Raw genomic sequence first — 26,374 nt, forward strand, 5'->3', positions numbered from 1 at the left:
CTGTTGACCTGAAACTTAACTCATATCAAAATTATAAAGGTGACTTCCAGCTACTGCATCCAGTTCTGTCTGGTGTCGGCCTAGAGGCATCTCCTGTGGGCCCTTTTATCTCACCACTTGTTCTCTTGGGCAAGGGAGTAGAAGTGACACATCAATAGCCAACGTAAACTGATTGAGCTGCTCCTGTTTCACTTCTTTTCTAGGTTTATGGTCGAAAATTATCTGAATTATCGTCCGATTTCATTTTTTAAAATGGGGACCTGAGGCCTCTGAGGTCCTTAAGGAAATGGGTGGCAGTACTAGAGCTTCAACACGCCTTTGTTCAACTCTAATGCTACTTACATTATTGAAAAATGGTTTTTCATTTGAACCTGAGAGATATTCAAGATGTCTGGGAACAATGAGAACTGAAAGGTTTGCACCTCTATTTTCATACAAACCATATATCTTTGAAAAAATTATTCACCATAAAGCTATGGGACGTAAAGATTTTTTTAGACATAAAGCATTTTGATACATTTGAGAGAGGACAGAAGGAAGCAGAAGGTATTAATCACATAATAAAATTAAGTATATTATTTTAACATAATGAAACATAAATTGTGATATTTTAAATTAAAATAATATTAAAAAAGTACAAACGTTAAATTTTTTGTTTGAACTTATTACATTAAGGAAATATACACCAATTTCTAATATGTGTGTTAATATGTTTCCATGTTGCTCCCTCAATATAATATATAAGGTATAAAAACTTTTATCCTATTCACAAACTTTTGCAACATTAGGGTAGAGGAAGAGTACAGTTTTCTCTCAATCTTAATCCCCAAGTTATTACTTTCTGGTATTTTTGAGAAAAGAATAACATAAGTAATAATATATTTTAGGGGCTAGCCCAGTGGCACAGCAATTAAGTGCACATGTTCTGCTTCGGCAGCCCGGGGTTTGCTGGTTCGGATCCTGGGTGCGGACATGGCACCGCTTGGCAAGCCATGCTGTGGTAGGCGTCCCACATATAAAGCAGAGGAAGATGGGCATGGATGTTAGCTCAGGGCCAGTCTTCTTCAGCAAAAAGAGGAGGATTGGCAGCAGATGTTAGCTCAGGGCTAGTCTCCCTCCCCCCCAAAATAATAATAATATATTTTAATATACAAAATATTAGAAAATTTATTATGCATATCCATATATAATGCAATTGTGTAGATATGAGTAAATATCTGTATAGTTTTAGTCAAGGACATAAGCTAAAAATAGTACTTAATATGTAAAGCATCTCTACTTAACACCTTTTATGTGTGATTCAAGAACAGAAACCTAATCTTATTTTGAAATTTAAAAAGTAGAATATAAAACTTTTTAAGTACCATTTAAATTTTTAATTATATATCATATATACTCATATCATCTCAAGGTAATCTAAAACCCTTGAGGATTGATAGAATGGGCCTCTTAGTTTTTTGAGTATTTGGCAGTTATTGGGGAAGATATGTTGAGGCAGGGAGTTGCTTTCTAGTACCGTCAAGTCAAAATAGACAGAGAGCCAATTTTTTTTAATTTTCTTTGAGACAAAAGTCAAATAAAGCACTCTTCTCAGTCTCAAAAACACATAATGGAGCTACAAATTAACGGTCACAGGAAACTAATGTTGTAAGGTACCTACTAGCAGAAACTTAATAAACAAACATTTGTTAGTTTACACAGCAAACTTTTCAGTCACTGAGGTTTTAGAGATGCAATTCTTAACAGAACATAAACACAATGAGAGAAACATGCAGACATATAATGGGGCAAAATTATCGACGTGTGGAGGTCCAGAAGAGGAATTCTTGCCATGTGTGTTTAATATCAACCCTTTCTCCCCTTTATCCACCTTCTACTCTCCCCACTCCACACATCCTCTGTCTAAGGCAAGAAGGGCAAAGTTTGGCATTGAAGTAAAACAATCAAAAATGGACATTAGAAGAAGCAAAATATCCCCTAAGAGGCTGAGCAAGAGAGTGTTGAATATGTGACTACTTGGAAGTCTCCTGTGGGATAAGGCATATAGAGCAGGGAAGAAGAGGTAAAAAGAGTTAAGAGAATAAGAATAGAATGCCTGAATTCAAAGAGAATTTATTTGTAGGAGAAATAAGAACCTTCCAGGAGTTTCTTAAGTCAAGAGGCTGTGTGATAATAGGTGGTTAAAAATCTATTTTAGTTAAGACTTGACTAAATGGATCATTGATTTTTAAGCAATAAACAAATAGTAAAATTATCACAATTACCCACTTAGATAGGAAATACTGAAAGAGATCCTATTTTGGAAAGAAAGATGATGAATTTAATCTAGATATTTGAATTTGAGATACTTTTGAAATATAAGAGGAAATTTAATGTAGGCTGAATTTATTTCCCTGAAGCTCAGAAGGTGGGTCTGGAGAGAGGGGTATCCAAATAAGGTTCTTAACAAGACTTGAGATCAAGAGAAGATCTCCCCCAATCTCCACTCCATGGCAAAAATACATAGCTTTCACAAACTATCAAGTTATATATCAATACAGCATAAACAATATTTAATTGGTTCCTGGACTGTGCTTGTGCTGCAGTCATCCTTAATCATAATACCCAAACTTCAGTTAAAGCCTGCTATATGAAACAACATTTAGAAAACGATGAAGAAGTGATATTCTATGAGCAAAGTAAAAAATGATAAGGGATAGGAGCCTTGAAATTTGATGCAAAAATATACACTGAGATTTGTGGAAAAATGAATTTGAAGCAAGCAGCAACCATGGAAAGTTAAAGTTCCAATTATCCTCAAAAATCCTTGGAGAAAGGGTACACATTGGACTGCCCATAATCTATAGGAGTGAATACTGAAGCTTTTTTATTTTAATATTAAGGAAAATTGTAACTCAATATAGACAGAGAATTGGTGGCATTTTATTTAGATATGTAAAAGGAGGAAGAGTGACACCAGCAAGACGACAGAATAGGAAGTCCCAGTCCTGGTTCCACAACAGATATACCAACTTAACTACCTTGTAAGGAATAAAATACCTTCAGGGAGGTCCGATTCTAGTTAAGTACAAAGCCAAGATCGACCACACTGAAATGGGTAAGGAGAGCAATGTCAGCCCCTCCCCTAAGCCAGCCCAGCCCAGCAGTGAGAGAGATCCCAACTTCTCCCTGATGGGGGAGAGGAAGGGAGGAGGGAATGAGATGAATGTCCAATGTCCCTGGTCTTTCTTTTTTTTATTTTTAAACATTTTTTTAAAGATTGGTACCTGAGCTAACATCGGTTGTCAGTCTCCTTTTTCCCTCTTCTTCTTCTTCTCCCCAAAGCCCCTCCTCCCCCCAGTATATAGTTGTATATTCTAGTTGGGGGTCCTTCTGGTTGTGCTATGTGGGATGCCATTTCAGCATGGCTTGATAAGCGGTGCCATGTCCATGCCCAGGATCCAAACTGGCAAAACCCCTGGGCCACCAAAGTGGAGTGCACGAACTTAACCACTCAGCCACAGGCTGGCCAGTCCCTGGCCTTTCAATGCACTCCCTAAGGGGTCAGATTCTGCCTTGCTTCACAAGGTGCTGAAAGTTCAAACTGTCATAGTCCAGACACCTTGGGAAGCAAGGGAGATGGGCACCTTCTTGCAGCTGTCATAGCTCCACAAGTCTTGGAGAAAGCACAGAACTGAAGAAGCATCTTCTCAAAAAGGAAGGTAGGACTGGAATGAAGTTCCAATGTGTCCACCTTTTAATGTGCTCCCCAAGGGACTTGTTTCTGCCTCCCTCACAAGGAAGTCTGCAGGAAGTGACATAGTCATATACCAGGGAAGCAAAAGATTATGACTTCTGAAAAAAAAAAAAAAAGGCTAGATGCCTGGGACAGCTACAAATGAAGGCCCAGAAACTTTAACCAGACTGACTACTGAAGGTCTTTCTCAGATGAAGACAGTCATTAAAGACTAGGAGAAGGAATTGTTTCTTCAGATGTGCAGACACCAACACAAAGCTACAAGGAACACAAAGAATCAGGAAAACGTGACAGTTAACTTGTTATCAGCTTAAAGAGACAGTTAACTATAAAATGTTTTGTGTAAACATCATAGTAACCACAAAGAAAATAATAAAGTAAATACACAAATGAAAAAGAGAAAGGAATCAAAATATATCACTACAAAAACCAACAAATCACAAGGAATACAGGAATAGAGGGAAAAAGGAGCAAAAGAACCACAAAACAGACAAAAACAATGAAAGAAATAGTAAGTCCTTACCTATCAATAGTTGCTTTAAACATAATTGAATTTGACTCTTCAATCAAAAGACATAGAGTGGCTGTATTAAAAACAAAACGAGATCCAACCATATGCTGTTGACAGGAGATTTGCCTTAGAATTAAAGACAAACATGGGCTGAAAGTGAGGGGATAGAAACAGATATTTCAATCAAAAGGTAACCAAAATAGAGCAGGAGTTGCTATGCTCACGACAGACAAAATAGACTTTAAGTCAAAAACTATCACAAGCAACAAAGTTCATATATAATGATAAAATTCAATTCATCAAGAAGATATAACAATTATAAATATATATGCACCCAACATCAGAGAACTTAAATATATAAAGCAAACATTGACAAAACTGAAGGAAAAAATGGCCAGCAATACAATAGCTGTAGGAAACTTCCATACCCCACTTTCAACAATGGATAGAACGTCTAGACAGAAAATCAATTAGGAAACAGCAGACCTAAACAACACTACAGACTGACTGCTCCTAACAGACGTATACAGAACATTCTACCCAACAGAAGCACAATATACATTCTTCCCAAGTGGACACAGAGCATTCTACAGAATAAATCACATGGTAGTCCCCAAAACAAGTCTTAACATATTTGAGAAGATTAGTACCATATATCTTTTCTGATCACAATAGAAAGAAATGAGAAATTGAAAACAAAAGGATTATTAGAAAATCCACAAATATGTAGAAATACATTCCTGATCAGCCAATGAGACAGTAAAGAAATCAAAAGGGAAATCGGAAAATATATTGAGACAAATTAAAATGAAAACACAGCATGCGCAACCTGATGGGATGCAGCAAAAGTGGTACTAAGAAGAAACTTTATAGCAGTAATAAACACCTGCATTAAAGAAGAAGTACATAAGGCCGGCCCAGTGGCATAGCTGTTAAGTTCACATGCTCCACTTCGGTGGCCCAGGGTTTGCCCCTTCAGATTGGGCGTGGACCTACACTCTGCTTATCAAGCAATGCTGTGACAGGCATCTCACTTATTAAGCGGAGAAAGGTGGGCAAAATGTTAGCTCAGGGTCAATCTTCCTCAGTAAAAAGAGGAGGATTGGTGGCAGATGTTAGCTCAGGGCTAATCAACCTCAAAAAAAAATTTTTTAAATGAAAAAAAGTGCAATCTCAAATAAACAAACTCAGTTTACACCTCCTGGAACTAGAACAAGAAGAATAAACTAAGCCTAAAGTTAGTAGAGCAAGGAAAAAACAAAGATTAGATGAAAATAAATGAAATAGGAAATACAAAAACAATAGAAAAATCAATGAAACTAAGTTTTGGCTTTTGAAAAGATAAATAAAGTTGACAAACCCTTAGTTAGACTAAGAAAAAGAGACAGAAGTTTTAGTAAATAAAAGCAGAAATGAAAGAGAAGGCATGATAACGGATGTCTTAGAAACAAAAACAATAATGAGACTATTATAAATAACCATAAGCCAAAAAATAATATAATCCAAAATAAATGGATAATTCCTGAAACACACAATCTACCAGGAGTGAATCATGAAAAAATAGAAAATGAATAGACTAGTAATGAGTAAGATTGAACCAGTAACCAAAAACCTCCCAGCAAAGAAAGTTCCAGGACCAGATGACTTCACTGGTGAAATTTACTGAACATTTCAGGAAGAATTAACTCCAGTCCTTCTTAAACTCTTCCAAAAAATAGACAAGTGTACACTTCTAAACTAATTTTACTAGACCAGAACTACTCTGGTACCAAAGCCACACAAGAAAAGAAAAAAAACTACAGGCCAATAATTCCGATGAACACAGAAGCAAAAATCCACAGCAAAATAATAGGAAACTGAATTCCACAGCACATTAAAAGGATCATACGCCATGATCAAGTGTGATTTATCTTAGGGATGCAAAGATGGTTCAACATACAGAAATAAATTAATATTATGTACCACATTAACAGAATGAAGGACAAAAACCTCATGATCATCTCAAGAGATGCAGAAAAAGCATTAGACAAAATTCGACATGCTTTCATGACAAAAACTCTCACAAACTATTTATGAAAGAAATTTACCTCAATGTAATAAAGGTCATCTATGAAAAACCCACAGCAAACATCATACTCAATGGTGAAAAACTGAAAGCTTTGTTTCTAAGATTCAGTGCACAGTTAGGATCTCCGTTCTTGCCACTTTATTCAACATAGTTCTGGAAGTCCTTGTCAGAGTAATTAAGTGAGAAAAAGAAATAAAGGGCATCCAAGAGAGGAAGTAAAATGATCTTTATTTGCAGATGTTATGATGTTATACATAGAACAACTGAAAGATGCCAGAAAAAAACTGTTAGAACTACCGATGGAATTCAGTAAAGCTGCATGATACAAAATCAACATACAAAAATCAGTTGTCTATCTATACACAAGTAATGAACTACTGAAAAAATTAAAACAATACATCTACAATAACATAAAAAAGAATGACGCATTTAGGAATAAACTTAACCAAAGAAGTGAAAGACTTATATACTGAAAACATCAAATCATTGATGAAGGAAATTAGAGAAGACAGAAGATAGAACATCCTGTGTTCGTGGATCGGAAGAACTAATATTATTAAAATGTCCATACTACCCAAAATGATACACAGACTCAATGTAACCTCTATCTACATCCTATGGCCTTTTTTAACAGAATATAAGATACAATCATAAAATCCATATGGAACCACAAAAGACCTTGAATAACCAAAACAATCATGAGAAAGAAGAATAAAGCAGGAGGCATCATACTTTCTGACTTCAAAACACAGTGCAAAGCTATAGCAACTAAAACATTATAGTTCTAGCATAAAAATAGAGATAGATCAATGAAACAGAATAGAGAGCTCAAAAATAAACTCATGATCATAGGGTCAACTGATCTTCAGTAAGGGTACCAAGAATATACAAAGGGGAAGGACAGTCTTTTCAACAAATGTTGCTGGGAAAACACGATATTCTCATGCAATAGAATGAAATTGGACCCGTATCTTACACCATACACAACTATCAACTCAAAATGGATTAAAAATTTAAATGTAAGACCCGAAACTGTAAAACTCCTAGAAGAAAACAAGCTCCATGACATAGGGCTTGGAAATGGTTTCTTGGATATGACACCAAAAACTCAAGAAACCAAAGAAGAACTTTAAAGTAGAATTACATCAAACTTAAAAGCTTCTGCACAGCAAAGGAAACCACCAACAGGGTGAAAAAGCAACCTATGGAATGGGATAAAATGGTTGCAAAACGTATATCTGATAAAGCATTAATATCCAAAATATATAATGAAATCCTACAACTCAATAGCAAAAAAAAAAAAAAATCTAATAACCTCATTGAAAATGAACAAAAGACTTGAATAGACATTTCTCCAGAAAAACATACAAATGGCCAACAGATATATGAAAAGATGCTCTACAGGGAAATGTAAATCAAAACCACAATGAGATATCACCTCACACCTGTTAGGATGGCTAGTATCAAAAAAACAAAAGACAACAAATGTTGGCGAGGATGTGGAGAAATTAGAAGACTTGTGCTCTGTTGGTGGGAATCCAAAATGGTCTAGCTACTATGGAAAACAGTACGGTGGCTCATCAAAAAATTAAAAATAAAGGTTATCATCTGGTAATCTATTTCTTGGTCTATATCCAAAAGAACTGAAATCAAGATCTCAAAGAGATATACGAACTGTCATATTCATTGCAGCATTATTCACAATAGACAAAATAGGGAAAAAATCTAAATGTTTATCAACACAAATGGTTAAACAAAATGCAGTGCATATATACGTACACAATGGAGTATTATTCAACTTTAATAAAAGAAAATCTTGCCATATACAACAACATGGATCAACCTGAAAGACATTATGCCAAGTGAAATAAGCCAGCCACAGAAGGACCAATACTGCACAATTCCACTTATATAAGGTCTCTAGTGTAATCAAACTCATAGAAACAGACAGTGGAATGGTGGTTGCCAGGGGCTAGGTGAGGGGGAAATGCAATGCGCCAATAGTTTACAATATTGTATAATGTGTACCTAAAATTTTGTTAAGAGGGTAGATTTCATGTTATGTGTTCTCATCACAATAAAAATGTAAAACTAAATTTTTTAAAAAAGAGGAAAAGGCAATCTAAATAGAAGGGAGATACGGAGAAAGGCACAAAGAAGTGAAAGTGTGTGCATGTGAAGGCTGAAAGAAATAGTTGCTTATGGTGAAAGCTGGGTTGTAAAGTGCAAGTACAGGACTAGGGTGGCAAAGAAAGACCACATAAGCTGTCAAACAAGCAATTAAAATATTGGTTCGTTAACATCAAATGTAATGTAGTCTTTAAGCTCTGGAGAGAGATTTTGTTTGAAAGATTCTCAGTGCTTAGAATACTGACCAGTTAGTAGTTGTTATTCAGTAAATGCTTCTTTTTTCCAAATTTTATTTATTTATTTTTTTAATTGAAGTAACATTGGGTTATAACATTATATAGCTTTTGGATGTGCATCATAATATATTTCGAATTCTGTGTAGGTTACATCATGTCCACCCCCCAAAAACCAGTTATAGTCCATCCACTCACATGTGAGCCTAATCACCCCTTTTGCCCTACCCCCCTTCCCCCATGGTAACCACCAATCCATTCTCCATTGCAATGTGTTTGTTTGTCGTTGTTTTAATCTTCTACTTATGGGTGAGATCATACAGTATTTGACTTTCTCCCTCTGACTTAGTTCACTCAGAATAATACCCTCAAGGTCCATCCATGTTGTCACAAATGGCCGGATTTCATCATTTCTCATGGCTGAGAGTATTCCATTGTGTATAAATACCACATCTTCTTCATCCATTCATCCCTTGATGGGCACCTAGTTTGCTTCCAAGTCTTGGTTATTGTGTATAATGCTGCAATGAACATAGGGGTGCAGGTATCTTTATGCCTTTGCGTTTTCAAGTTCTTTGGATAAATACCCAGCAGTGGGATAGCTGGGTCGTATGGTAGATCTAGTCTTAATTTTCTGAGGATACTCCATACTGCTTTCCATAGTGGTTGCACCAGTTTGCACTCCGACTAGCAGTGTACTGGGGTTCCCATCTCTCCACATCCTCTCCAAAATTTGTTGTTTCCTGTCTTGTTAATTATAGCCATTCTCACCAGAGTTAGGTGAAACCTCATTGTAGTTTTGATTTGCACCTCTCTGATAGCTAACGATATTGAACATCTTTTCATATGCCTGATGGCCATCCAAATATCTTGTTTGGAGAAGTCTCTGTTCAGATCTTTTGCCCATTTTTTAATTGGATTGTTGTTCTTTTTGTTGTTGAGCTGTATGAGTTCTTTGTATAATTTGGATATTAACCCCTTGTCTGATATATGGTTTGCAAATATCTTCTCCCAATTGTTAGGTTGTCTTTTCATTTTGTTCATGGCTTCCTTTGCTGTGCACAAGCTTTTTAGTTTAATGTAGTCCATTTGTTCATTTTTTCTTTTCTTTCCCTTACCCAGTCAGACATGGGATTCGAAAATATGCTGCTAAGACCAATGTCGAAGAGTGTACTGTCTATGTTTTCTTCTAGAAGTTTCATGGTTTCCGGTCTTACATTCAGGTCTTTACTCCATTTTGAGTTGATTTTTATGCATGGTGTAAGGGAATGGTCTACTTTCCTTCTTTTGCATGTGGTTGTCCAATTTTCCCAATACCATTTATTGAAGAGACAGACTCTCCTTTCTCCATTGTATGCTCTTGGCTCCCTTGTCGAATATTAGCTGTCCATAAATGCATGAATTTATTTCTGGGCTCTAGATTCTGTTCCACTGATCTGTGTGTCTGTTTTTGTGCCAGTACCATGCTGTTTTGGTTACTATGACTTTGTAGTATATTTTGAAATCAGGGAGTGTGATACCTCCAGCTTTGTTCTTTTTTCTCAGGAAGCCTTTGTCTATTCAGGGTCTTCTGTTGTTCCATATAAATTTGAGGATTCTTTGTTCTATTTCTGTGAAAAATGTTGTTGGAACTTTGATAGGGATTGTGTTGAATCTATAGATTGCTTTAGGAAGTATGGACATTTTAATGATGTTAGTTCTTTCAATCCAAGAGCATGGAAGATCTTTCCATTTCTTTGTGTCTTCGATTTCTTTCAACAATGTTTTATAGTTTTCGGTGTATAGATCTTTCACGGTTTTGGTCAAGTTTATTCCTAGATATTTTATTCTTTTTGTTGCAATTGTAAATTGGATTTTATTCTTAATTTGTCTTTCTGCGACTTTGTTGTTAGTGTATAGAAACGCAACCTATTTTTGTATGCTGATTTTGTATCCCACTATTTGACTGTATTCCTTTATTGATTCTAAAAGTCTTTTAGTGGATTCTTTAGAGTTTTCTAGATATAAAATCATGTTGTCTGCAAAGAGTTACAGTTGCACTTCTACTATTCCAATATGGATCCTTTCTATTTCTTTTTCTTGCCTGATTGCTCTGGCTAGGACTTCCAATACTATGTTAAATAAGAGTGGTGACAGTGGGCATCCTTGTCTGGTTCCTGTTCTTAAAGGGATAGCTTTCAGTTTTTCACCATTGAGAATGACATTTGCTGTGGGTTTGTCATATATGGCCTTTTTGTGTTGAGGTGTTTTCCTTGTATACCCAATTTACTTAGAGTTTTTATCATAAATGGATGCTATATCTTGTCAAATGTTTTCTCTGCATCTATTGAGATGATCATGTGATTTTTATTCTTCATTATGTTAATGTGGTGTACCACGTTGATAGATTTGTGGATATTGAATCATCCCTGCATCCCTGGAATGAAACCCACTTGATCATAATGTATGTTTTTTTAATGTATTGTTGTATTTTATTTGCTAGTATTTTGTTAAAGATTTTTACATCGATGTTCATCAGTGATATTGGCCTGTAATTTTCTTTGCTTGTGTTGTCCTTGTCTAGTTTTGGTATCAGTATAATGTTGGCTGTGTAGAATGAGTTAGGAAGCCTCCCCTCCTCTTCAATTTTTTGGAAGAGTTTGAGAAGGATAGGTATTAAGTCTTCTTTCAATGTGTGGTAGAATTCAGCAGGGAAGCCATCTGGTCCTGGGCTTTTATTTCTTGGGAGGTTTTTGGTTGCTGTTTCGATCTCCTTATGGTGATGGGTCTATTCAAATTTTCTACTTCTTCTTGGTCCAGTTTTGGAAGGTTGTGTGTTTCTAAGAATTTATCCATTTCTTCTAGATTATCTAATTTGTTGACATATAGCTTTTCATAATATTCTCTTATGTATTGTATTTCTGAGGTGTCTGTTGCAATCTCTCCTCTTTGATTTCTGATTTTATTTATTTGAGCCTTCTCTCTTTTTTCTTGGTGAGTCTAGCTAAGTGTCTGTCAATTTTGTTTATGTTTTCAAAGAACAAGCTCTCGGTTTCATTAATTTTTTTCTATTGCTTTCTTAGTCTCTATTTTATTTATTTCTGCTCTCATTTTTGTTATTTCCTTCCTTCTGCGGATTTTGGGCTCTGTTTGTTGTTCTTTTTCCAGTTCCTTTAGATGCACTTTTAGATTGTCTATTTGGGATTTTTCTTCTTTGTTGAGGTAGGCCTGAATTGTTATAAACTTCCCTCTTAGAACCGCTTTTGTTGTATCCCACAGATTTTGGCATGTCGTGTTTTCATTTTCATTTGTCTCCAGGAATTTTTTGATTACTTCTTTGATTTCTTCATTGACCCAATCATTGTTCAGTAGCATTTTGTTTAATCTCCACATTTTTGTGGCTTTTCTGGTTTTATACCTGTTGTTGATTTCTAGTTTCATACCTTTGTGGTCAGAAAAGATGCATAGTTTTATTTCAATCTTCTTAAATTTATTGAGACTTGTTTTATGGCCTAATATGTGATCAATCCTGGAGAATGTTCCATGTGCATTTGAAAAGAATGTGTGTTCTGTTCTTTTGGGATGGAATGATCTGCATATATGTCCATCTGGTCTAATGTGTCCTTTAAGGCCAGTGTGTCCTTATTGATCTTTTGTTTGGATGATGTATCCATTGATGTAAGTGGAGTGTTAAAGTCCCTTACAATTATTGTGTTACTGTCTATTTCTCCTTTTATGTCTGTTAATTGCTTTATATATTTAGATGCTCCTATGTTGGGTGCATAGATATTTACAAGTGTTATATGTTCTTTTTGGATTGTTCCCTTTGTCATTATGTAGTGCCCATCTTTATCTCTTGGTACAGTTTTTGTTTTAAAGTCTATTTTGTCTAAATATTGCTACCCCCACTTTCTTTTCTTTGTCATTTGCATGGAATATATTTTTCCATCCTTTCACTTTCAGTTTGTGAGTGTCTTTAGGTCTGAAGTGTGTCTCTTGTATGCAGCATATACATGGGTCTTGGTTTTTTATCCAATTTGCCACCCTATGGCATTTGATTGGAGCATTTAGTCCATTGACATTTAAAGTGGCTATTGATGAAAGTGTATTTATTGCCATTTTGTCTCTTTTTTTCTTTCTGGATGTTTTAATAGTTCTTCTCTGTTCCTTTCTTTTTCTCTTGCTCTCTTCCCTTGTGGTTTGATGGCTATCTTTAGTAATGCATTTGATTTGTTTTGTCTTACTTTTTTTCTTGCTTGTTAAAGGTTTCTGATTTGTGATTACCATGAGGATCCTATTTAATATACTAGGCATATAACAGTCTATATTGAGTTGATAGACTATTTAGCTTGACTTCTTTCTAAAAGCTCTACTTTTTCACTCCCCTTCTCCCACATTATATGTTTTTCAAGTCATATATAGTCTCTTATTTAGTGTGTGTCTATCCATTACCCTCTTATCATTGAAATAGGTGATTTTAGTACATTTGTCTTTTAACCTTCATATTATCTTCACAGGTAGCTGATCTGCAGTCTTTACTATATTTTTACCTTACAATTGATTTCCCGGCCTGGTTTGTTGTTGTTGTTGTTTTGTTTTGTTGATAATTATTTTTTTATCTCTATTTGTGGTCATTGCTTTCCCACTTAAATAAGTCCCTTCAGCATTTCTTGTAGAACTCGTTCCTTGGTGATAAACTCCTTTAATTTTTGCTTGTCTGGGGAGCTCTTCATCTCTCCTTCCATTCTGAATGACAAACTTGATGGATGGAGTATTCTTGGCTGTAGGTTTTTTCCTTTTAGCACTTTAAATACATTGTGCCATTCTCTTCTTGCCTGTGGGGTCTTGGCTGAGAAGTCTGCTGATAGCCTGATGGGCTTGCCATTATATGTCACTTGTGGCTTTTTCTCTTGCTGCTTTTAGGATTCTCTCTTTTTCTTTAATTTTGGACATTTTAATTATAATATGTCTTGGTGTGGGCCTCTTTGGGCTTATCTTGTTTGGCGCTCTCTGTGCTTCCTGAACTTGGATGTCTGTTTCCTTCCTCAGGTTAGGAAAATTTTCCTCTATTATTTCTACAAATAAACTTTCTACTCCTTTGTCTTTCTCTTCTCCTTCTGGGACACCTATAATCCAAATATTAGCATGCTTGATATTGTCCCAGAGTTTCCTTAGACTGTTCTCATTCTGTCTAATTCTTTTTTCTCTTTTCTGTTCTGTTTGGGTGATTTCCTCTGGTCTTTCATCTAGCTTGCTGATCTGTTCTTCTGCATCCTCGACTCTGCTATTGAGTCCCTCTAGTGAATTTCTCATTTCCAGTGTTGTATTCTTTACTTCTGATTTTTTTATATCTTCCAGTTCTTTGCTGATGTGCGCACTGTGTTCATCCAGTCTTTGCCCCATATCTGTGAGCATCCTCATGATATTTTGCTTAAATTCTTTGTCAAGTAGGTCACTTGTTTCTGTTTCATTTAGTCTTTTTTCCTGTGGTCTTGTCCTGTTCCCTTGCTTGGAAAGTATTCCTTTGTCTCCTCATTATGCCTCTTACTCTGTGTTTATTTCTTTGTGTTAGGTGAGTCGGCTATGTCTCCTGATCTTGGAGAAGTGGCCTTATGTATGAGATGCCTTATGAGGCCCAGCAGTGTGTTTCCTTCTCATCACCAGTCCATAAGAACCAGGAGTGACCCCTTTGTGGGCTACTTGTGTCCTTCTGCTGTGGCAGAGTTGCTCCCACTGCAGGTATCCAGGGAGACTAATCTTTCATTCCCTGGCCAGCTGTTTGTAAATCCGGTTTGGGGAGCGTTAGCACTGTTGGCTACAAAGTCTATCAGCATGCTCCTATTGCAGTTTTCCTCTTAATTGGGTTGGTACCCAGTGTAGCTGATTGCTAAGCTCAGGGCCATACAGTTGTGATAGACCTCAGGCCTACAAGGCTGTTGTCAATTCTTTTAGTAGTGCAGCTGAGTGGGGCTGGCCCTAAGCATGGGAGCACTCAATTGTTTCTGGCTTTGGAAGGTGGGGCTGATCCTTTTTATGAGTATTTGTGAAGCACAGGTCTTCTGCTGCTGATAAGCCTTAGGCCCCCCAGGACCACACACGCCATCAACACAGTCCTGGTCCGTGCACACTTCTCAACCCCCTGGAGCGTATCCTAACGCCACACTGCAGAGGCCCCCACCTCTCTACCAATGCCCCCCACAGTTCACCTGGTCCTCCTCACACAGGCCCTGCCCCACAGAGGCAGACACCCTTGCCTGCCTGTAGAGGATCAAGGCACCCAGTCAATGCAGGCTGAAAAGAAGCCTGAGGGCTTGCTGTTAGGTGGGGCAGGTCACTTGGGCGGGTTGCCTACCCTGGCTGAAATGTATTAAATCTGTGCTCTAGTGGGCTTGGAAGACCCCTGGGCTAACAGACAAAGGGATGAACCTCAATGGCACCCACCAGGGTCTGTGTCAGCACACCTGGACCAGGTCAGAGCAATGGCCCCCACCAATGTCTCAGTCTCCGGAGAGGTCCCTCCTCTCACCAAGATGCCCCCAGAACCCACCAGGTGAATCTTATTTCACCAAAGGACTGTCAGCCTCCTCTCTGGTGATTTTAGGTTGCTGCAATGAGTGAGTTTGTGTGTGGGCCCTTTAAGACCTGGGTCTTTTTGGCTTTTGGCAGATAGCTTTTCTGGGGATATCCTCGCTGAAGTTAACAGCCAGCAAAACCAGACAGTAAGACCCCCATCTCAGTTTGGCTGAGTCTGAAGTACGCTTATCGTAGTATTGGCCCCCACTCCAGTCCTCACTCCTTCAGGAAGGGCTGTGTACCTTAGGGCAGCTCCAGCCTGGCCAGCTGAGTAGCTCCTCTGCTCCCAAAGGTGGCTTTTTTCCTCTCTAGCAGGGATTTCTGCCTCTCCCTCCTTAGTCAGGACTGTCCCTTGTTGTGGGGGTTCTTTTAATCCAGTTTTCAGTTTTCTCTCCAGGGTAATTTTCCAAAAATAGTGGTAACCTGGTTGTGTTCGTGGGAGGAGATGAGTTCAGAGTCTGCTTACGCTGCCATCTTGACAAGATCTCCAGTAAATGCTTCTTGAATCAATGCATAAATGCAAGGAATAGTGGATGAAGATGCGCACACACAACACACAAATATACAAACAGAGATAAAAGTTAAACTCCTTCACTTTTGCTGTAGATTACCTAAAAACATCTGTAAGTGTTAGAAGAGTCCATATAGGAAAGACAGCAGGGGAAAGAAGAAGTCCTATGAGTGAGAGTATATAAAAAACATAAGTAGTGTATTATTTTAAATAGGACTATTGTTTAAATACATTGTTAGTAGCAGATAATTCACTATTGATTTTAAGATTTTGCATAAGGAAAACTATAATTAAACTATAAGCAATGACAGTGCAGACAGAGCCACTGAATAAAACTCATGTTCTAAAATGGCTGGTGCTGATTTGTGAATTGAGCTGCTGCCTATGTTCAAGCAGGATTTAATTTTTTTCTTATTGTGTCTGCACTCTACTGAAGACATAGGCTGCCAATAGAGAACTAATCATGTATGCTGATACATAACATTGAAACTTTATTTTTTAATTGAAATTCAAGTAGCTAAAAGTGGATATGGTAGACAGTTGGACAGCTTATTTGGCAGAAGCTATGTTCAAGAATAAAAAGAGAGAAACAATTTCTTTACATGATTGCTTTGGATCTATCTTCTCTCAGCCTTTCTTGGTGAATAAAGTGAAACTTTACCCCAAATGCATACTATTTGGAAACAGAAAAAGCTTTTTTTGTTCATGAGTACAATGGAAAATGCATAAATCAACCTTCTAGATTTGGATGACTTTGGTAATTTGCATTCATCTGTCTAAAGAGAGACGTCTTTGGAGACTTCCTATTTTTACATAAAAATTACACTCAGCATCTCCTGGACTCTTTTGTTCACTAAAATTAGATTTGCTCACTTATACAATTCAGAGGGCCTAATTTGTTACATGCTATTTACAGCATGCCCTCTTCTCACCCACCTCCTTCAAAAAATATATATGTATGGACTCAGCCCCTCCTCCCACAGCAGTGTACATGCTCTAGTGATTCATGGAGTGCACTCCTGTGGGCGAAAGGCCACCTCTCCATTACAAACCAGAAAAGAAAAATTGGCAAAAGTAAGGTTTACAAGCACCATGGGATTTTGTAAGAGTAATTACCCTGGCCTTCAATATTAATGAGCAGTTAGAGGAGCATCCATGAAGCAGTGCACTGAACCTGCAGCTTCCACAATTCTAGTCCTGTGGCTTTGCCAGTAATGAAGTCCTAATTCTATGTCATGCTGAAATGCTCTGAGATGGCTGTGGTTATTATGGTTATACTGCAGTCTTCTTTTCATTGGTTGTTTAATTCCACTGTAATCTGGAAAACTATTTTTCAGCACAGTTGCAGAGAGAAGTGTACTATACTGTAATAGGAAGGGGTCATATCATAAGACAATGAAAAATAAAGAGCATATAAACATTTAAATATATTATATTTAAATAGGATGCATAACACCTCTATCATGCTCTATAACCTTTAAACAAACAAATCAAATAGTAAAATGAAAAGAACTAGAGATTAAAGTCGCATATATGTAGATAGATAGATAGATAGATAGATATAAATATCTCCAACTTTGTCTTTTACAAGGTGTTTAAACTTGGGCAAACCAGTAAACCTTTCTATGTGATAGTTTTCTGGTTGTGAAATAGGGATAATAGTATGTACTGCATAGGATTTCTGAAGGTACCAATGTCAAATTAGCAAGGTCACCTTCATGGACATATGATACATGCAGTTACACAGGGCCCTGTGCTCAGAAGGGCCCACTGTTGGTTTAATGCTCTGCTGTTGCTGTCTTGAAATTCTCAATAATTTTTGAATAAGAGCCTCTGTCTTCATTTTACACTGGATCCTGCAAATTATGTAGCTTGTCGTCATACTTTAGGTATATATATTAGTATATATATATATTAGTGTATATATATATATATATATATATATATATTGTGCCTATGTATCAGTATATATTAGTCTCCTCTTTGTCCTTTTCATTCTCCTCCTAAACATGCAGGGTCCAGGACAGTCAGAGTGCCTACTGCTTCATAATGGCTTCCCACATAGTCTTGGCTTTAGAGTTCAGCACATTTCATTTCACTGACTACCTTTTTTCACTGGATCTTTGGGGTCACATTCCAGTACTGGCTACACATTACCTAACAGTTCCTAGTTCTGCACGCTCTCCTTTCCTTGCTTACAAAGCCCCAGGAGATAATCACTTGATCTCTTTTCATGCTAAGGAACTTGCTCTAATTACTAGATTGAAATAGAAAGTTGAGAAAATGATGATTGTGCATTGAAATGTAATTTAGTTTCGGTGTTCAGCACAAATGTACTTTCTGGCTTTGGCTTTGGAGTCAGGTCTGGCTTTGGAAGGCTAAATCAAGAATGTCTACTTAATGTCAGTTCTAGCCCCTGTGAACTACGTTTCAGCACGGACTTTGATTTCTCATGGGCTTCTTCATACCCCAGCCTTGTAATGGGGTCAGTAATATAGACAAGTTTGCACCTGAATATATAGTTAATACCTGAATATTGCATATCCAAATATAGGCAAGCATTCTGGGTGCAATATTGAGTAAAACTAGCCCTGAGGTGCTTTATATGTTGAAATTCTAGGTGTTAGTGATTGTAAATGTTTGCTTTTCATTTTAAGGGGGAATGTTACAACAAGTCAAGGTTGTGAAAGTTGTTAATTGTATGTTAAAAAACAATTAAGAACTTTTGAATAGATAAGAAATAGTGAAATGGACTGAGAGTTAATATGAATACTAGGAAGATGAATTATACAAAAATCTTTAGAAAAATTTTATCTATTTGAGCCAAAAAGTGTTTATAGAATTTAAATAATAATTCAAGAAAAAATAATACAGATTAGATTAGCTCATATGTGTTATTATTATATAACTAGTTGGTGTAATAAACTTCTTAACTTTAAACAAAATATGAACTCTATGTACACTTTAATTAGTTAATTAAACTTAGAACGTGAGCCTTTTAAGAAAATATGGTTGACAGCATTTTTTTCCTACATCTTGTGAGGATGAAAAGCAAAGAATGAACTCTCAATCTCAAAATTTCATGAGGAAGAAAATCTTGCACAGAAACATTCGTACCAATGTTCAGTGACTTTGAATCAGAAGTAATAAATGTATGCAGTATGAAGAAAAAAGGAAGTGATATAGAAAAATTATGTACTCTAAACAGATATTTCTCTATCAATCATCAAAACAAGAGATTTAATAAGAATGCATCATCAACATCATTTTAGAAGTAGAATAAAACTGCTTAATTCAATGAAAGCCTGAAATGGTCTAGTAGTTCTTCTTGTTTATTTGATCTTTTATTTTTTAATAACCTGATTGCAAAAAACCATTCCATAATATTTTGAAAACTACTCTTGCTGAAATTAATGTAGCTACTCCTGCTTTCTTTTGATTATTGTTAGCATGGTATATTTTTCTCCATTTATTTACTTTTAATCTATATGTATCTTCATATTTAAAATGGTTTCTTGGAGATAATATATAGCTAGGTGGTATTTTTTTAATCTACTGTGACAATGTCATCGACTGGTACATTAGACCATTGACATTCAAGTGACTATTGATATAGTTGGATTAATATGTACCATATTCATTACTGTTTTCTATTTGATGCTTTTGTTCTTCTTACTTTTGTCTTCTACTCTTTTTCTGCGTTTTTGTGGTTTTAATTGAACTTTTTTGTATCTGTGAGGAAGTTTGTCCCTGAGCTAACATCTGTTGTCAGTTTTCCTCTTTTTGCTTGAAGAAGATTGTCACTGAGCTAACACCTGTGCCAGTCTCCCTGTATTTTATGTGGGATGCCACCACAGCATGGCTTGACAAGCAGTACTAGGTCTGTGCTGAGATTCGAAACTGCAAACTCCAGGCCACTGAAGCAGAGCACGAGAACTTAACCACTACAATACCAAGCTGGCCCCGAGCACTTTTTTTTTATGAGTCGTTTTTCTTTCCTTTCTTAGCACACCAGCTATGCTTGTTTTTTACTTCTTTTTGGTGATTGCCCTAAAGCTTGTAATATACATTTACAACTAACCCAAGTTCACTTTCAAATAACTATACCACTTCACAGGTAGAATGAGTACCTTATGATAACAAAATAATCCTAATTTCTTCCTCCCATCCCTTGTATCATTGTTCTCATTCATTTCACTCATATATAAACACACATAAGTGTATATATATGATATATACATAAGCATACATAATTGAATACATTGCTATTATTATTGTGAACAAAGTGTTATCTGTTAGATCAATTAAGAATAAGAAATATAACAGTTTTAATTTTACCTTCACTCATTCCTTCTTTGATGCTCTTTTTTTCTTTAGGTATATCTGAGTTTCAGATATATTATTTTTCTTCTCTCTAAAGAACTTCTTTTAATATTTCTTACACGGCAGGACTACTAGCAACAAATTCCCTCAATTTTTGTTTGTATGAGGAAGTCTTTATTTCTTCCTCACTTTTAAAGCATAATTTTGTAAAATACAGAATTCTAGGTTGGTGGTTTTTTTTCTCTCCACACTTTAAATATAGTTACGCACAGCGTAACAATGTTTCAGTCACTGACGGACCACATACAGACAGTGGTCCCATAAGATTAGTACCATATATTCTAGGTTGTGTAGTAGGGTATACCATGTAGGTTTGTGTAAGTACCTTCTATGATGTTCACACAATGACAAAATTGCCTAATGACACATTTCTCAGAAGGTATCCCCATCATTAAGGGACTCATGACTGTATTTCATTACACTCTCTTCTTGCTTGCATGGTTTTTGAGAGATTGTCAGATGCAATTTTAATCTTTGTTTCTTTATATGTTAAGTGTTTTCGTCCTCTGGCTTCTTTCAGGATTATCTTTGATTTTCTGTAGTTTGAAAATGATTTGCCTAGATTTGTGTTTGTTTGTTTGTTTGTTTTTATATTTTCCCTGCTTGGTGTTCTTTGAGCTTCTGGATCTGTGATTTGGTGTCTGACATTAATCTGGTAAAATTCTCAGTATTTATTGTTTCAAATATTGCTTCTGTTCCTTTCTCTCTTTTTTCACTTGGTATTCCCATTATGTGTATGTTACGTCTTTTGTAGTTGTCCCATATTTCTTGGATGCTCTGTTTGGCTTTTTCAGTCTTGATTCTCTTTCCTTTTCAGTTTTTGAAGTTTCTACTGATATATCCTCTAGCTCAGAGATTCTTTCCTAAGCTGTGCCCAGTCCACTAATAAGCCCATCAAAGGCAGTCTTCATTTCTGTTACAGTGTTTTTTATATCTAGCATTTCTTTTTGGTTCTTTCTTAGGATTTCGATCTCTCTGCTTATTCATTTGTTCTTGCATGCTGTCTACTTTATCCAGACAGCCCTTACCATATTAATCACCGTTGTTTTTACATTCCTGCTCTAACAATTTCAACATCCCTGCCATGTCTAGTTTTGAGGCTTATTCTGTCTTTTCAAATTTTGTTTTTTGCCTTTTTGATATACCTTCTAATTTTTTCTTGATAGTTAAACATGACGTACTTCATAAAAGGAACTGGTATAAATATGCCTTTAGTAATGTGATGATGAGGTGTGGAGGGAGGGGAAGCATTCTATTTTCCTACGATTGGGTCTCAGCCCTTTAGTGAGCCTGTGCCTCTGGACTGTGACCTTCACAAGTGTTTCTCAGGGTTTTTTTCTCCTTCCTTAGATAGTAGAGGATGGCTAAAGTGGGCTGAAGTTGAGTATTTCCCTTCCCCCAGGTCAATTAGGCTCTGATAATACCCTAGCCCTGTAGGTTCTGCTTAGCTGGGTTCGCCTGAGGACAGGCCTTACAAGAACAGAATGGTCTGGTGTATTTCAAAATGTTTCCTTTTACCCCTCCCTAGTTGGAGCATGAGTTAATTTTTCTGTGATATTTACTGTAGAAATCTGGTCAAGTTCCTGGCGGAAAATCTCACAATATTGTGGGGGACCATTAAGACTGGGTTCCCTGGAATTTTTAATTCTTAGAGTTGTCTACACTGAGCCTCCGGCAATTTGTCAACTACCGTTCAGATTTTCCTGCCCCAGCACTGATTCCCATGACAGTTCTGCTGATGAGTCTTTGCTCCACAACTCTCTTTACTCACCTATCTCTGCAATCTTCAGGGCAGATATTTGCCACATAGCGTCCTTTCTCTTAAGGCTCCAAGAAGAGTTGTTGATTTTTCAATCTGTTCAGCTTTTTACTTCTTGTTAGGATGGAGTGGTAACTTTCAAATTCCTTACATATGGGACCAGATACCTGAATTTGCTGTATTTCTTTTTACTACAGAATTATATTTCATTGTATGAAAATACTGAATTCTGTTCATCCTCTCATTGATTGATGAACATTTGGATGGCTTTCACCTTGGGTTATTATTAATAATGTTCTCTAAATATTCTTCTACAAGTTTTTGTGTAGACATATATTTTCATTTCTTGAGCATAAGCCTAAGAGTGGAATTGCTGGGTTTAAACTTTTGAGGCACTGTTTTCCAAAGTGTCTGTACCATTTTATATGATCACCGGCACTGTATGAGGGTCCTAATTGTTCCACATCAATGCTAACATTTGTTATTAACTGCCTTTTTGCTTGTTGTCATTCTAGGGCTTGTAAAGTGGTACATCATTTTTCATTTGTTAGTTTCTCTCATAGTTAATGATGTTCAGCATCTTTCCATGTACTTATCAGATATTTGTATGTATTCGTTGGAAAAATTCCTATTCAGTTATTTGCCGGCGTTTTAATAGAGTTGTTTGTCTTTTTTGCTATGGAATTATAAATTTTCTTTATATATTCTGGATGCAAGTCCCTTGTTAAATAAACGATATACAAATATGTTCTCCTATTCTGTGCATTGTATTTTTGCCTTCTTGATAATGTCTTTTGCAACACAAATGTTCTTAATTTTGATGAAGTCCAATTTATTTAGTTTTCTTTTGTTGCTTGGCCTTTTGGTGTCATATCTAAGAGACCACTGCCCAATTCAAATGTACAACAATTTTTACCTACATTTTCTTCTGAAAGTTTTATAGTTAGAGCTTTTGTTTAGGTCTTTGCCCTATTTTATTGACCTTTTGTATAAGTTATGAGGTAGATCCATCTTCATTTTTTTACATGTGGATATCCAGTTCTCTTAGCACCATTGGCAGAAAAGAGTATTGTTCCCCCATTGAATTGTCATGACACCCTTGTTAAAATTAATAAGCTATAAATATGAGGGCTTATATCTGGCCTCTCAAAAATATAACGACGTATATGTCAATAAGTATGGCAGTACCACACTATCTTTATTACTATGTCTTTGTGGTATCTTTGGAAATCAGGGAGTGTGGAGTCTCTAATTTTGTTTTCTTCTTTTAATATTGTTTGAGCTATTCTAAGTCCCTTTGTGTAGCCGCCCCTGATGCAGGAAGGGTTAATAATCACTGGAAAAGGCTTGCCAACAAACTGTGACCCAGAGATGAGAAGGCCGGTCAACCAATGACAGGTAAGACCTCCAGAGTAGGGCAACCTAAGACACACGCAGCCGCCTGGGGGCACAGAGGGAGACACAATATCAATATAGGGAGCAGGAGGTTCCGTTGCCGAGGGGACATTGCCTGCTCCGAGATAAAAATATACGAGTACAACAATAACATGATAATATCAAAACAGAGGCCGAGGGAGGGCTCCTTGAGAAATCAGTAAGAATTCTTGGCATTCGCTAATTACTTCATCCAGAACACCTGTGTATGTTTAACAGCTGTAAGCTATGTATATATTGAAACACTGGTCATAATAAACTCAGAGTGGCCATCAGCCCTCTCTGCATCTATCCTGATGTGTACATTGGATTGCGACACTGGCACTTTGATTCCTCTATAAATTTTAGAATGAACTTCTCTATCAAAAAACACCTGAAATTTTGATAGTAATTGCTTTGAATCTGTGGCTCGATTTGAAAGTACTGGTGTCATAACAATATTGTCTTTCAATCAATGAATATAACATATCTTTGCCTTTATTTAGGTATTCTTTAATTTCTTTCAACAATGTTTTGTAGTTTTCAGAGTATAAATTTTGTCCTGTTTTTGTTAAGTTTATCTCTAAGCATTTTGTTCTTTTGAGGATATTATATGTAGAATTATTTTTTAATTTAATTTTCAGGTCATTCATTGAAAATGTATGGAATTACAATTGATTTTTCTATATCAATCTTTTATTTCACAATATTGCTGAACTTGTTCATTAATTCTAAAAGTTTCTTAGTAGACTCCTTAGCATTTTCCATATATATTTTCATGTCATCTGCAAACAGAGTTTTACTTCTTCCTTTTCAATCTGAATGTTCTGTATTTCTTATTATATTAGTCCTATTACTCTGGCTACCAATGCACTCATGAAGTGGTGAGAGTGAGCATCCTTATCTTGTTCCCGATCTTAGAGATAAAGCATTTAGCTTTTCACTATTAAGCATGATGTTAGCTGTGGGTTCTTTATGATATTGCAAAAGTTCCTTTCTATTCCTATTTGTTCAGTGTTTTTATCACGAAGAGGTATTGAATTTTGTTAAGGGCTTTTTCTGTTCTATTGAGATAATCATGTGGATTTTGTCTTTCATTCTTTTGCTATGGTGTTTTATATTAAGTGATTTAGGGAAGTTAAATCAGCCTTGAATTTCTGAGATAAATTGCACTGGGAAATGATATATAATCTTTTATATAAGTTGAAGGATTAAGTTTGGTAATATTTTGTTGAGACTTTTGAGTGTAAATTTTATGTCTACATTTATAAGGTATATTGATCTGTAATTTTCTTATGATATCTTCTTCTTGTTTTGGTATCAGGGTAATTACCAGCCTTATATATTGAGTTGAGAAGTGTTCCCCAGTCATCCATTTCTTGAAAGGGTTTGTGAAGAATTGCTATTGATTTTTCTTTAAATGTTTGATAGAATTCATCATTAAAGCCATCTGGGCCTGAGATTGTCTTTGAGTGTTTTTTTGATTACTGTTTAAATCTCTCAAATTATTATAGATATCTTTGATTTTCTATTTCTTCCTGAGTCAGTTTATGTAATTTGTGTTTTTCTAGTAATCTGTCATAATCATCTAATTTATCTGATTTGTCAGCATACACAAGTTCATTGTATTCCATTATAATCCTTTGTATTTATGTAAGGCTGTTATCAATGTCCTTTTTTTCATTTCTGATTTTATAAATTTGAGGCTCCTCTCTTTTTTCTTCTTGCTTAATCTAACTAAAAATATGGAAAGTTGACTGATCTTTTCAAAGAACCAGTTTTCATTTCACTGACTTTTCTTTATTGTTCTTCTATCTTCTATTTCATCATTTTTTATGTGATCAAAGTTAAGTTATTATCAGCTTAAAATACTATTATAAGATATTTTATGAAAGCCTCATAGTAACCACAAAGCAAAAACCTGTAGTAGATACACAAAAGGTAAAGAGAAAGGAACCAACAATTCTAAATATATATGCATCCAACATCAGACCACCTAAATATATTAAGCAAGTACTAACAGATGTGAAGGAAAAAAATGGACAACAATGCGATTATAGTGGGGAACTTCAATAGCCCACTTTCAACAATGGATAGATCATCAGGACTGAAAAACAATAAGGAAACATTGGACTTAAGTATACCTTAGAGCAAATGAACCTAACAGACATACACAGAATATTCCACCCAACACCAGCTGAATATACATTCTTCACAAGCAAACATGGAACATTCTCCATGACAGATCATATGTTAGGTCACAAAACAAATATTAACAAATTTAATAAGAGTGTAATAATAGCAAGCATATCTTCCAAACACAATAGTATAAACTAAAAATCAATAACAAGAGGAAAACTGTAAAATCCACAAATATGTGGAAATTAAACAACACATGCCTGATCAACCTATTGGTTAAAGAAATCAAATGAAAAATCACAAAGTATCTTGAGACATTATAAAAAATGGAAACACAATGTACCCAAACCTATAGAATACAACTAAAACAGTTCTAAGAGGAAAGTTTATAGTGATAAATGCATACATTAAGAAAAAAGAAAGATCTCATATAAACAACCTAACCTAGTAACATACACAATATCAAAACTGAATCATGAATTAAATAGGCCAATAGTGAGTACAGAGATTGAATCAGTAATCAAAAACCTCCTAAAAGAAAAGCCCAGACACAGAGGCTTTTCCAGTCACCAATCTTTCTTAAATTCTTCCAAAAAATTGAAGAATTAGCAACACTTCCAAATTCATTTTACAAGGCCAGCATTATCCCTATACCAAAGCCAGACAAGGATACTGCAAGAAAAGAAAATTATGGTCCAATAATTCTGATACACATAGATGCAAAAATCCTCAACAAAATGCTATCAAACCAAATTCAGCAGGGCGTTAAAAGGGTCATATGCCATGATCAAGTGGGATTTATCCCTGGGTCACAAGGATGGTTCAATACACACAAATGAATAAATGTAATATATCATATTAACAGAATGAAAGATAAAAATCATATGATCATCTCAATAAATACAGAAAAAGCACTTAACAAAGTAAAACATCTTTTCA

Source organism: Equus caballus, chromosome 6 (genome assembly GCF_041296265.1).
Source record: "Equus caballus isolate H_3958 breed thoroughbred chromosome 6, TB-T2T, whole genome shotgun sequence".
Classification (NCBI taxonomy): domain Eukaryota; kingdom Metazoa; phylum Chordata; class Mammalia; order Perissodactyla; family Equidae; genus Equus; species Equus caballus.